General features: G+C 40.1%; 1 protein-coding gene across 1 annotated transcript in view; it reads right to left on the bottom strand.

Moving 5' to 3' along the window:
* Nucleotides 1-15,443, bottom strand: part of LOC125770974 (CUGBP Elav-like family member 4) — a 468,092-nt gene that overhangs the window by 442,458 nt on the left and 10,191 nt on the right. Inside the window, exon 2 of the mRNA XM_049441119.1 lies at nt 12,461-12,521. The gene's annotated coding sequence lies outside the window, so the exon portion shown is untranslated. The remainder of the gene's footprint in view (nt 1-12,460; nt 12,522-15,443) is intronic.

Here is a 15,443-nt window from a genome sequence, read left to right as displayed (position 1 = left end):
TTCCGTTTCCGCTTTTACATTTTAGCTTTTTTTTTATTTTTTTGCATTACAGCCCAACCGAAGAGAGTGGAAAAAAACCCACTTCTCTCCCAACGTCCCATTAATTCGGTGAAACGTTGCGAGAAAAGTGCGCCAACATCAAGTGTGCAATTGAAATTATTCTCATTCATGTCTTCTGAACTAAACATTTTAAATTGGGAAGGGAACGTTCGTTTTTTTACTTATTCAGCTTTTTTCTAACTTTTTTTTTCTCCGTGCTGCACTTTTTCCCTTGTTGCAGCCAGAGGTACTCAGAGAAGGGCTTTCGCAAGAGGGTGGTACGGGTTTCTTTCTTTTTTTTTCGCTGCTACACATTATGAATCAACGCTGCTGGGCTTGAGGGGAAAAAATGCACCAATGGTTGATGCCGGTGCAAACTCTTTTGCACCATAAATGAACCACTCGCGGAGTTTTAATTTGACTGCTGAATTTTTGCTGCGAAAAAAAGGAAAATCCCCGTTGAAGTACACGAACATACACCTCAACAATTTGGGCATTTGGGGAAAACGGTATCTTTACATCGTATGCTGCTACACACATGCATGGTATGGGAATTGTAAGCATTTCTTTTTCTTTTCGTTGCTATGACCAAACAGGAACAAATGTGAAAAATCATACAAATACACATTTTCATCCAATGAAGCCACTGTTTGGAATGGTTCAAAATTTGTGTGCATTTGTGTGAAACAAAAAGGGCTTCTTGTAAATTCGAGATTTTACAACAACATTGTGAGAGAGAATTTCCACTAATATGTGTTTTATTTAAATTGTTAGTATTATTTTTTACATTATTCTTTTAATAGTTTCTAAGTCACAATTGCAACAACAGAAAAAAGTGTTTAAATTAAACATTATTTTCAGCTAGTTCAGCAAGAATTTAAACAAAAATATAATGTTTGCACACAAATTGAAGTTCAGCTCAGCTCAGTTCAGTTTAGTTCAGCTCAGTTTAGTTCAGTTCAGCTCAATTCAGGATAGTTCAGTTTAGTTCAGTTCAGTTCAGTTCAGTTCAATTCAGTTCAGCTCCGTTCCGTTCCGTTCAGTTCAGTTTAATTCAGTTCAGTTCTGTTCAATTCAGTTCAGTTCAGTTAAGATGTTTTGTTAGCTTCTTCATTTTCGAAACTTTAAAATTTTAAAGAGACCATCAATTTTGGAATTCTCAACTGTTTCCAACTATGTTGCCAGGATTATTTTATATAAATTTTCGGCAAGTCAACGACCCAGATTATTTATGCTTTTCCGATACAAAGGAAATAAGCATGCCCTGTGGAATGATTGGTCCTAAGTCAGCATGTCTTCTGCACGATCAAACGATCTCCAGAGATCCTGTTGAACCAAAGCTCTACCTCATTTGTGGAGTCCACATCTGCTTGAAAGCACATTTGAAGTATGTTATTTAAAATAAAATGTATACCTTTTCCAACATGCAACTCTTGCATCTAAACCAATCCCCAGCAGAATGAAAAAAAAACAATTGTTTTAAATATGTTTACAATAGCTTTTTCCATCCACTATGAACATGTGATGTAATCCAACTTTAAAGCATCCCCATCATATATAGCTCATTTCTTGCCGATGCAGCTGGTTTGGTTCGATGATTCGTAACTGGTTTAAAATTATCTCCTTCAATACATCTTACCAGTGCTTCTGTGGTATTTTCGATCGAATGACAGCAGAAGAAAAAAAAGATAAATAACTAATAACTAACATTCTTGCCGCTCTGCACCACTGATTTCTCATTGAATGTTTGCCCTGAAAACTCTTTTCATTCTCTCTCTCCTTCCCTTTTTCTCTCTCTCCCGCTCTCTCGCTCACATCATTTTATCCTACCAACTATTAATGTTGAACCAACTTTTTCGTTCTAACCGATTTCTCCCTGACCTCGTAAAGAATTTGAAAAGCAATTCATAACAATACAACTTTTCCGCTTGCCAAAGTTGGAAAAAGTCATTTTTTACACTTAATGCCGTTTCGGATGCCGTGCTTTGCTTCTGCAACGTTTTAATCATTGCGTTTTGTGTACGATCCTGCTCATTTCGGTTTTTCTGTGTGTTTTTTTTCTTTTACTTGTTTCTTTTTTTTTTGTTTTAGCTGCTCCCATTAAGCAAAGTATCAGATACCAGAATCCAGCGAGAACCTTTTTCTTCCTCTCCCCTTCCCCCCCACCCTTGAGCGGGGGAGACAGTTGCAGACCGCTGGGATTCCACGAACACTTCGCAGAACAATGGACGCAAAATGCTTATGCCAGTGGTAAATATTGATTGGAAAACTTTGCCCGTGCCATATTTCGTGCCAAGTTTATTCAATCAAAGAGCAGTGAAATAAAGAGAAAAAAAGGTACGGGCCAAGATTTGTGGGAAGAAATAATTATTTTTTAAACGTATCTACCGCAATAGTCTCCGTCTTTACGGAGACGATCATAGTGGTGAAGAACCAAAAATGAGAATATAATAAATCAACAGCAAAAAATCGTGTTCCACAATGAGCCCATCAAAAACCTCTTATCAAAAACCAATATAACTATCAAACAAACTCTTATTTAATGTAACGTTCTTTTGTGCAAAAACATTACCAAACGTAACATCGAGTGAAGGCATGAAACGCTTCACGCTTCGGAGTTTACCATTCAATCATCATAAATCATTCTAACGCATTCGTCAAACATGGATTTTAATCTGGTTATTAATTAAAGTGACACTTTTCACCATTGGGATGTAATGTATCTTCACCGTGGTTAAGTGTGTCACACCCTCCACCACGGGTAAGGGTTGTTGATTTAATGACTTTCCCCTAATGATGGATTCTCTAATTCCTCGGTGCACAACCAATCCAATCGGATAAATCGGACGGACGCGTCAAGCTTACCTTTGCCTACATTCGTTCAGATTTTCATTCGTGCCAAATAAATCTTGCATCCTGATTCATATTGACAACACTGCTCGATGTTCATCAACCCCCGGTAACAGGTTGCTAATGACATGCAGCATATGCTCAATGACGTGCAGAGCGTACTTCACGCCTTAATGATATGATCGTTAAGACTATCGTCGGATTAGTGACCCCTTCTCGAGTGTTCATGGCGTTTATATATATTTTTTTGTAATTAAATTGAAGCACTGAAGCTTTCATAAAACATTTGCTTTGGCAATAAATTACTAGCGACGCTTTAAAGTAGATACGCTTTATAAACCTAAACTGAAAACAGTTGTTTAAACGAAATCTTGCAGTGCTTTGGGAAGGACTTTGTCTTTAACGCTTTCTAGCTGTGTAGCAACTTTCAAGCATTATTACTTTCTATCAAACACTAATCCCTTCTAAATCCTTCAACATAACGAACATGGTGCAGATGTGTGTGATTTTTTTTATTTTCAAATACACCGATCGTCCATGTCACATCAGCATGACACAATCTTTGTGGACTTCACACAAAAAAAAAAAATCTGACTACATCCGACACATTACATAATTTGCAACCATAAACATCAATTTGTGTACCCCGTACGTACCAATCCATTTCCCCACGGGAGGAGAGCATAATCAAAATCTCATTTCCGCACCACCTTCCGTGAGTGGGACGCGACACGGCAGATGGGACTGCTGGGCAGTGCAAAGACTGGTAAAATGTGGGACGAAAGTTGGCAATAGCAACCAAAAAAAAAAAGAATGATTTCCCTCGCGCCACTTCACTGTCACTGGCAGGATCAGAGCGCGAAACGTCTGGCTGAATGATATTTCCAACGATCATTACCCTGGAACGATCGTTCATCTATTACAGTCGCCCGCAAAACATACCGCCAAAATAGCACGACAGCTACTGTCGTTAATCTACCGCTGACAAAAAGCTTTATAACACTGCCACATACATTGCCCGAATGGTACCATCCACCCTGCCCTGTCCGTGGCTCGATGGTCTACACGAGCTGTGTCTTGTGTCGAATATCACTAAACACTTGCCCCGACATAGTGAGAGTGGCAACAACAACACAAAAAAACCTCCACTCGGGGTTTTCTCTAAGCTCCACAAATGCATCCGAATGTACGCGACGAGCACATCATATTCTGGTCCGGGCGCACCTAAAAACATAAACTCCAACCTGCCATGCTGCCGAAAAACAACGATGCCTGGCACCGAGGACACACGGCCGAAATGCTCGGAAAAAGAACTATTTTTGCATCATAAATCAAAACAGCAACGATACATCACATCGTGATACACTTTTGCACCGAGATTGCCCATCAGTCCCATGTGAGCGGAAGTGCCATCTTCCCTTTTATTCAAGCACCCGACTGACGCCCACCACCCTGCACATTCCGGGCGAAGTGGGTGGAATTCACGGTGAACAAAAGAGTTTGCAGTTATTAATCATAATATACACCCACAGCCCGAATGTATACCGAAAGCAATTTTTAATGTCTTCGTACCCCTTGCACCGGCACTGACTGATGCTTCCGGTTAGCCAAGTCAAACGTCCCGTGCCTGTCCCGTGTGTTGGTTGGTATGGTTGTGTTGCACGATGCATTTGTGACGATTGTTGCGATTGCCCGTGCCGGGATACACTGGAGCGCAGGCAGGGAGTCATGTACTACACAAGTGATTGCCATTTCGTGCAGATTTGCACAGAACCATTTGACGAAGGTACAAAAGATGCACACGCCTGTAGACACACGGAAGTCATGTGTTTTGTAGCGAAAGTGAATTGAATGGTTAGGCTGTGTGTGAAAGGGAACTGTAACTGGGTGCTTTATGTAGGACAAATGATTGCTTTATACGTTTCAAAATTAAAAATGTCTTTCCCTGTAAAATATGCGTAGTTTTTCTATCTGTTTTACTCTAATTGTAGAAGTGTTTCTTTTGTTTTCGATATTTAAAGGTGTCAAAGTGACAAGTCAGACAAATAGTCCATTAGTAACCGTGTAACGCCTACATGTATGCAATTGTTACAATATCGATTTACACCAAGAACTAAGTTACTTATATCGAACTTCAAACATCAAAAGTGAAGCTTTATTGGTTATACTAATTTCTAAAAATAGATTATTTTTTTCTACTTTCTCTAAGGGTTTACATAGTATTTCTAATACTAATGCTTTATCCTATTGGCTACTTATAGTGCAAATGCTGTATCCTATTGTCTACTAATAGGCATTATTGCCTACTCATAGGCGCTGACGTAAAATATTTTATTCCTTAACAATTCCTTTTTTAAATTTTGTGCAATAAATTCTTAATCAAGCAAACAACACTAGTAAGTGACTAGTGATTTAATTAGCAGCTAAAATAAATATAAGTAAAAATAAACTCAAAAAATAAACATAACTAGAAAAACACAAAAAAAACTAAAAAAATGATAATATGACTAATTGCTGAATTTTGTCACAGTTGACTTTATCAACATGTTATATAATATAAACTTATATTTAAAAAACCGTGTTTTCGTTGTTTCTAATTTGCTTTATATCTTCTAATTATTTTACTTGTTTATATCTGTAACATTGGTAGATGTTCCGAACCGAATTTACTTTTAAGTTACATATAATTAAGAGCTTATATATAACTTACATATTATGTAACGAAAACTTACATATAATACTTTTCATATGTAATGTAGACACTCGTGAATAATAATGAAATCTAGTCTGCAAAGGTAATATCTACACTGGCAAACCTTACCATTATCAAAAACCAGAAAACATTACATCTGATAAAAAGAAAACACATTCTTACACGCACTACAAATTCAATTACACAGAAACCGAACACAACAAACCATAATGCAACACTCACATACCGGAACTTATCTTCTTACAATGAAATACTTTTCCACATTCATCATATTACTCCACACAACACAACAACACAAAAATGCTGCCTGTGTATCGCCTGTTGTCCGGCATTCTTACGCCCGATCTCGTGCAAGAAAGTAGTAAAGGAAAATTATTTGTGCCATAGTCATGCTTTCCTACATCCCACACTTCGGCAACGGGTTACAAATGGGTTACACACACACGGACACAAAAAAATCCAAAACCTCTTGCAGGGCGGTTTTACTTCGCGTTGTCTTTGCCCGTTACTCTGACAGGACGTCTTCGAGGCCGATACATTCAACGCCGAGCCAAGATAAAAACCAGAACGGAAAAGCCATAATCCAAGCGTGGAGAAATTATTGCACTTTCAGAATTATGATTTATATCATCACCACACACACACGCACCGTCCCTCTCGAGCTGGGAATGGAGCGAAGGAGACATTGTTCGCATGTTCGCCCGATCTTGTCATGCGTCCCGCGCACTGGTCGCGCACATTCGCACTCCAAAGCACACGCAAATTGCACTGTCTATTTATTTATGGGCCAGGAAAGTTGCTCAATTGTTGCTTGCGCCGCGTGCAGCCAACTTTAGGTTTTTGGTTTGGCACTCGCTCGACACCCGTTACGAGTCGAGTGGCATATCATGTTTGAGGGATATAAATTCTTGTCCCACCTTCTGCTTAGTGCTGCCATAACCGGGCACTTTTGGAATTCTTGCTGGAAAGTTTTGCCACCCTGGGCGAGACACCATTAGTTGCCGCCTGGGGGGGCGAGAAGCAAGTAAAAAAATAAAACTAGCACCCGTGCGAGAGCTGATGAATATCTTGCCAGCACGTGAAATTCATTTCCATCAGGTGTACTAAGTTGAAAAATTATGGAAACAACCTCTCAACCCACCGAACGGACCAAGGGGCACATTTGGCACCCACAAAGGGAGGGTAACGATAAATCGGATAGCATTCCTCCCATTGTGGTCCCTTCCGCCCACAGCCAACAACCGGACGTGGTTACATTGGGCGGAATCGAGCTGCTGGCTTAAGGCATGCCACTTCCACCTGTGCATCGACACATGGTCTTGCACACTTGCATTCGCCTTTTACGAGTTGGCTTCATTTTTCACGCTTCCCTTCCCCATTCCAAACCCCAAACCCACACCGGTTAACGGCATGATTCATTATGAAACAACGTAACACACCGGACAAAACGAAACACTTTTCATTGCCCGAAGCTGATTTACCCGCTCGTTGACCTTTCTGGATGCACGCGGTGCAGTTTTTTTTCTTCTCGTTTTTTTTTTTTTGATGCAATTATTTCTGTGCAATTTCGTTTCGCAATTAAACTTGGCATGGTCAGTACGCGCGTACGGGCATGGTGAAATGGCAGTACAGTACTCATACTTATAATAATAAAAATAATAATATTTGTGGAATTTATTGCCACTGGTGGACTAAAATTTACGATCGATTGAATCGAATCAATTAATCAATTAATAAATTATGGAATGTTTTTGGGCACTTTTGAGGAAGAGAAGCAACTGACTAAGGGGGGAGGTTTGAAACTGTACGTAGTGCGTGTGCAAGGAAAAGCTACTTTGAACAATGTAGCCAGGTCACCAGGTGTAGGGGAAATTAATCATTAAAATGTATACAGTTTTTCTTTTTGAGAAAAGCAAAACTATTGTTGGGTTGAAGGTGGTATGAGAGAATAACATAGAATGGCCTGCGAAAGACAACAGAGGAAACCAAAAATTTACATAACTTTCCAAAAAAGTACATTCTTGGGAGATACAATTGGTATAATACGTAATCTAGTTTAAAGTAAATTTGAATTAATAAAAAAATTAAAAGAAATATAAAGATGACTCAATATGTTCTTTATACGAATTCACACACAACACATCGTATACAGAAACACTGGGGATGGATCGAAATATAAACATTAGAAATAGGAACAGACAAGTCAAGCACTGGAAGGTCCCAAGCGTTGCAAGATATTTACAATAAATGCAAGATATTTTCAACACCTAATAACGCGATCATAACCCTTTTGTAAAACCAATTTTAAAGCAGTTAAAGCATGTCATTTGGACAGAAAGCCCATGACTGGCAAGCCCTCAAAGCGTCTAACGTCTGGCGATTCGCTTTACGGGGAAGTAACTCCGCGTTAATCCACAAAGTGACGGGAAATTATAAGTAAGTCTCATTGAAGATATCTATTGCCCAAATGTGTTACCCAAATGTGAGGCAACGGCGGCGCTGGTCTACATGCGACAGGGCCGGCGTTCAAAACCCGTCCGGCCCGTTACTCCGCATTGTGGGCTAACTATCCAGTTACGTGGTATCTTTCGATGGCCGGCGTGACCAAGTAGGTCGTTAAGCCAAAAAGAAGAAGGTAGACATTGTTTGGTATAAGTGCGGGAATTACTCTTGTCTGCCTTACTGTTTCCAACAGAGACAGTAGACAGTAAGTAGTATTTCTAAACCATGCTCTTCCAACCATGGTCACAAACTCACAAAAATCCATTCGATAATAGGAATTTGACAATATACACACAAAATAATAGTGATGGGTAAATTTTAAACTTTCCATTCAGTTCTCTCCCAGCATCCGATCGGATCGGACGTGTTTCTTTCTTAGTGCGTCACAGTTTTATCTGAGAGAGAGAGAGAGGAAAAAAAGGAAACAAGATTCTAGCGAATCTCCGAAAGAGACGAGTTGCTCGGCACCTCGATATGGGCCGATGCAAAAAACGTGTGCCTCGTAGAGGTAGTCCAACAATGTCACTGACACATACCCAAAGTATGGATCAGTGCGTTAATCCAACAAGTGCACCAACAGTGTCGGTGAATAACGCATACGATCTTCTTAGTGAAGATGAAGAGGCTCCGTCGGCAGGCCAACCACCTCAACAACGACAATCAAACAAAAATAAACTACGAGTACCGCCAATCGTAGTAACTGGAACATCTGTGGGCAATGTCCCCCGTTTAATAGTGTCGTCTGGTGTAATACATTACACCACAAACACGACAACAAAAGGCATCACTGTTCACGTGACCACCACGACAGACTTCAAAACCGTGTTAGGAATTTTCAAACAACATAAAATAAATTTCTTCACGCACCAGCTGCCAGAAGAACGAACAACGAAAATAATGATTTTTGGTCTTCCAGAGATGTCCGTGGAAGAAATCATTCCGGCACTTGAGGAGTGCAAAATATGCCCCACCAGCGTGAAAAAACTACAAATCCGCAAAAAAAGATACGATGACCAAGCAATGTACTTGCTACATTTCTCTCGAGGATCGATCACACTTGGCGAACTTAAACAAGTCCGCTTTGTAAACCACCACAGAGTGTACTTTGAGTACTACTCACACAAGCACGGCCCAATCCAGTGCAGAAATTGTCAACAATAAGGTCACGGAGAAGCAAATTGCTTCCGCAAACCTGTGTGTGTGAAATGTGCAGAGCCGCATGCGTCAAACACGTGCCCGCTCAGCAAAGCTACAACTAATCCAGATGGCAAAATAGCCCAGGCTAAATTGCGATGTGCAAATTGTGGGGATCACCACACATCCAACTTCCACGGGTGTCCTGCTCGTAAAGTCACCAAACCCTCACCAAGACCGACAAAACGACCGACCTTCCAGCTAGACCGTGAACATTTCCCCTCACTAACAAAGGTTAGTAACACACGCCCAACCAACACAAGCAAGACCAGCTTCGCTAGCATGCTTAACCATGATCAACACAGAGAATCCAATTTCAATGATATTGACCTATCCGAAATAGGTCAAATAGTGGAAGATGTCTTCGCCCATCTTTCTACGTGCAGGTCAAAGAAAGACCTAATTTCAGTGATAGTTAAAATCACTGCTAAATACTGCTTCCACCATGGATAATAAGGATAGCCTAAAAATTTCATATTGGAATGCCAATGGCATCGCTAACAAACAAATAGAATATTTTAATTACTTGGTCAAAGAAAACGTAAAAATATCAGCATTATGTGAAACATTCCTTAAACCACACATGCGCTTTTCACATGCGGACATTCCGGAATATATAAAAAAACACTCCGGAGTATGCAGTTGATTTAACTCAAACAATAACCAAACTTGAGTCCAGAGTTAAAATAGGGGACTACTCTGGAGTATTCTGGTACCAACTCCGTAATAATTCGGAGTTAATTTCGGAATAACTACTCCGGAGTTACTCCGTATTAAACCGGAGTTAATACTCTGTAATTATCCGGAGTAATTGCTTCGGAGTATACTCCGGTTTTCAAACTTCGGATTCGAAGTGGATTCATTAATGCACTCCGGAGTTCCCACCATCACAAACTGTCTTAAAGATAGCTTCGTCCTTCTTGATCCTATGCAGTGGTGGACTCGGGACCAACATCATCACTACAATGATAACCGATATGTTAACATGATGAGAAATTGAGGTACAAAAAACAAGAATAAATAACACAATCAGCAGAAGAAAAAAAACGGCAAAAAAAGGGAGAATTAAGAAACTCTAGACTCAATAAAAATCAAAGTAGAGAAAAACACAATAAAAAGAAACAGAAAATATTTGCTAAACGAGTTTTAAAATATATCCTTTTGTATAAAATATTGATTCTCCTAAAACTCAAGCAAGTCGTGAACAAAATGAGCCAAGGCACAAGCAAAAATCCTAACCGATGATAAGTCTATCATCAACAACCATTAACATAAACCACTCGCTGCTTAAACTTCCATAGACATGAGCCGCGGCTTTTTGCAGCAAGACGCAAACCGATCGATGAGAACATTTCGTTCCCATTCTCTTACAAATGCAATTCCACTCTCTCTCCCCCTCAAAACCCATTCCTTTCCATTGCCACACCAACCAACGCTGACAAACGAGTCCGGAATGGCATGCATTGGATGTGGTTAACCGAAAACGCATCATCGCAAAACGCGGCACCGACGCGGCTGCAACTGATGCACTCGGTCAAAACTATCGTCCCAAAAACCGCTTGTATCGAATTATTCGTTACTTTGTTAGCAGCACCCAAAACCCCCGTTCACCGTCGTCGTTCGTTCGGTGCTCGTGATTACGCATCGACCGCAAAACATTTGCGTCCCATGTTACCGGGTACAGTTCCGCGCGCGCTTACGGGTGTTGCACACAAAACAGACCACATCTCAGCTTTTGCTAAAGTGCGGCACATTTTGCCACACCCAAAAACCGGCCGGTGCTAGGCCTACATGGCTACCGGGCACGCATTACATGCCATAGTATCATGAAATTTTTGGTTTCGGTGGTTTGCATCTGGTTTTGTACGGTTGTATCGTCTGCATTTTTTTTTTGTTTTATTAGAAACATGTTTTACCCAAAACACCCGTTTACACCTGCTCCAGCTGTCGGTGGTTTTGTTTTGCAAATAATTTAACATTATACAAGCTTATATGTGAAACAAGAGGCACCAATCTACAACTGCCCCCCTGTTTCAGGTCCGGGGCGAAAAAAAAAACAGAGAAATAATCCAACAATCCAAAATAGCTCATGTCATCGGCCGGTGCGACGTGTCATAACGTGATCGTGTGATTGTAAAACATGGAAACATCAACAAAAAGCGATTTCCCAAGACACTTTTACTTTCGCTTTTACAAACACCACCCAAGATGCCCATGAAACGGAAGCATAAAAATCACCATTACACCGATGAAAGGAAGAAAAAACCTTAATCGAATGCATTCCCAAATCAACTGTGGAGCGGTTTTTTCTTGCCTCTCGGGCATTCGACTCGATGGCGAAAGGAAAGAACGGAAACCCAGCGGGACGGGGAATGAACCAACGAAACAGTTACTTTTCCTCCGTTTTTCGTATCCGCACTTTCCTTTCCCGCACCGCACCATCCCGGGACGTAAATCATTTTCCAGCGTATAAATCTTTACACAACGACATAAACAATTTATGGCCTGCTCGAGAAAGGCCTGGGACTTGGTGTTTCTTTTTTTTTTGCTTTTACTTTGCCGCTGGTCACTTGCCGGTTGTACACGTGACACGTACGTACACCGTGTACCGGCTGACCGTGCGGGTAATATGCTCGAGGTGTGCCTAAGAAAATGGAACCGGAGAGTTCCACAAAAAACGGTGTGCTCCAGTGCAAAACATTAAATAAAAGAAATGAATTCTTATGTGTAATACAGGGGGGGTGGGGAGCTGGCTTTGTTACAAGGCACAGGAAACAAGAAAAGCGTGACTGATGTGCTATTTCATTGCATGTCATTGCCTTTAAATGCTAACACACGACATCAGTTTATAAAGCCTCTTTAGGAAAAATCTTATCGTGTCCCTTTATTACCTGTATCTAAACTGTATTTTGTTCCGTGGAAAAGATTGGACTGTAAGTGGTTTTTGTTTGTATCTCTTGGCATTTAGTTTTTACGCAAAAAAAGGACAAGATGTATTTTTATCCCATCCGGACCGTCTCCCCGTAGCATGGACCGACTATCCTGCTACGTGGTAAAATAAGTCTTGATACGGCCAGGCCGTTCTAACCGAGTAAAAAAAAAAATGTATTTTTATTATGTTTTTTTAGTAAGTGTATAATTAATGTATCAAGGTATTCCTACCTGTTCTACCATGGTACATGAGGATTGTTGAAGTTGAAGAAGTTGTTGAAGTTGAAGTGGTCTGAAACGAAGATTAAAATATACTTTTATTAGACAATTAGACAAATTAGACAATGAATAGATTTGCAGTTAAGGACACCAGTTTTTAATACGACAAGACCGATCTCAAATCCTATCTGGATTCTGAAGTACATGAAACTGACCAACCTACTATGGTGATACAAGATATAAAAAAATGAAGAGAGGCAGATAAAGACCTCCAAGGTTCTGATGTTAGAATGAATGATGTTCTAATAGGAGCGGCCCGGTGGTGCATGTGATAAACAGCACCGGTCCACACGACAGGACCGGGTTCAAATTCCATCCGAACGGTCTCCCCGTAGCAAGGACTGACTATCCGGCTACGTAATAAAAATAAGTCTAGTAAGCCAGAAATGGCCGGCGTGATCTGTAAGCTCGTTTAAACCAAGAAGAGAGAGAGAGAACTTTTGAAGAATTTGTCGAATGCAGGAATAATAGCCTTTTCTTGGTTATTATAGGAAGAAGGATTCTTCTTTATTTCTGTACTCACTAAAAAGCTTCAGGCGACATCTTTATGTTATCCGTTTATGGTCGAGTACTCTTTCCAGTAGTTAACCCGATTTTTCATTTGCCACTAATTCTACCTAGTTATCTAAAGATGTTTCTCAATTTTGATTTTGTATTAAAGCATTTATGTATGAACCAAACGAAGAATAGTTCTTGAAATTGACTAAAAAAATAAATAAAAAATACTTCTAATATACTACTCTAAATAATCTAATGAGACAGTAAAATCGACGAGTTAGTTGTAAAATAATAACTACAACTTTGAACTTAAAAAAGCAACAGTCTTGAGTTGACAAGAGCTTATAAACTCTACCGAATTGTTTCTAAGCAAATTATTGTTATATTTGAGGCTGTTTAGGTGTCTTACGAGCTCTGATTATCATTCTACTTTGGCATTACAACATTAAGAGGAAAAAATAATTAAAAAGCAATTTAATTAAAAGTTTTAAAGAAAAATAATTTAATTTAAAGTTTCTGACCTTCTACAATGCAAGTCGCGATGTAAATGTTTCAAAAATATATTAACCTTAAATAATCTAAACAATTTTTGTAATGAAATTTCATTGTGAAAGTTTTATTTTTCACCATTATCATTAAAAATAATTTCATCATTTTTATCCATAGATACAACTAAATTGTACAGCAATGCAATTCAAACAGTCACAAATATCTGTACATATCATTGTGTCGATTAAACCGTAACTTCTCTTTGAGACATCCATCTAAATTCCATCCACACATTGCTTGCTTACGCATTAACATGATAAAAAGGTCCATACTTAATTCCACCGAGACATGGCGACAGCAAACATTGCCCTACCTACCCTACTGTATCACATTTTGCCGAGCAACATTTTCCACCGGTCAATAGTACGCACTCATTTCCATAGGCATACATAAAAGCGGCACGATTTCCATGTTCAATTTTACTTTTCACCATTTCGAAACACTTTCCGTTTCAAATCCGTCACACCGTCAAGCCTCTTCCGTCCCGCCTACAATCCGGTTTTGCGGGTTACTGGGACAGGTCATTACAAAAAAAAATCCTCCATGAAGCTGATCACAAACCGAAAACAATACGAATCTTTCTCTCGAAAGGCCGGCTTCTGCCTGGCTGGAGGTCGGTTTCCAAGTGGCATAATTCATTTCAAAGCATTTTACGTCCTTTCGATCATTTTGGTTTCGAAGCCGAAGCAAGCCACGGTTACAATGGTAGACGGATCACGCAGTGAACCTTTGAAAAAAAAAATGAAGCTGACATCTGTCCACTGGTTTCCCTCCACCTTCCTCCATCCTTAACCCCTAGGGATCGTACAGGACCATTCCTTTTTTTAGGGGTGGAGATGAATTTTCCTCGCTTATTCGCAGTAGCACAAATACGCGTGCCTTCGGTGTGCCGGATGGAGCAGTATCCTTTTTAGCATGTTTCGAACCGATGCAAGCTTCACCCATAGCCACGGGATGGGATTTGAGAATAAATGTTATTCGCTTGATGTTAATATGTAAACAGAATTGTTCGACCAAAAGCACCTTCCCAACTGTGGTAAACCGGTACGGTAAGCAATGCTGCGAAAGAGCAAAACCATTTCGTTGGCGCTCTATTGTTAGTGATAGCTCATCCAGCGGACCGGGTTTTCTTTTTCACCCAAAAACCCGTAGCGCACCAGCGGCGAATGAGATGTCCCGTTTACCACGAGACTAAAGGGCTTTGTGGAAGGCGATTTATGGAAGCACGTGTGTGGGGCGAAGGTCGGTGAGATGAATTGTACCGAAGCAACCGTGTAACGTGGAAGCTTTCGAAAAACATTCAACCCTAAATGTACGCGATATGCCTACGCTCATACACATCACTTCATGCATAAAGTTTGAGGCATCGTCAAACGAAGTGCCCAAATATGTACGAACACATGCAAAAGATGAGTACGCATATTCCTCGGGACATTTTTTGAGCGCCTTTTTTTTTTGGTCCTGTTTTCCACCATTTTTTCCCTCTTTCTCTCTCCCTCCCTTCTACTCCATTTTTGCCATTGTTGTTGTTTGGCACCCGAAACATGCATGGTACGGAGACCCGAACCGAACACGGCCAGCTAAATGGATCGTACCGTGCACGCTTTGAGACGAAAGCACCCTAAAATGGTTGAAATAAACCATTTCGCCTCACCAACAAAAAAAAACGCTACACGCTAAAACTTTTCAAATTGAATAATGAATAAGAAAAATTGAAACACAAATCAAAGTCCAACCTCCATTTCACTCGACATGATGATGGATGAGTCGTGGCATTCAGACGGAGAAGAAATTTTAAATTCATATACCGAACCCCGAATGCGTTCGATAGGCATGTATTTTGTTTCATTTTTTTGTTATTTTCGGCTTAGGCGTGTGCTTTTTTTCC

The sequence above is a fragment of the Anopheles funestus genome, chromosome 3RL (genome assembly GCF_943734845.2).
Source record: "Anopheles funestus chromosome 3RL, idAnoFuneDA-416_04, whole genome shotgun sequence".
NCBI lineage: Eukaryota > Metazoa > Arthropoda > Insecta > Diptera > Culicidae > Anopheles > Anopheles funestus.
This window is presented reverse-complemented; position numbering and strand designations above follow the sequence as displayed.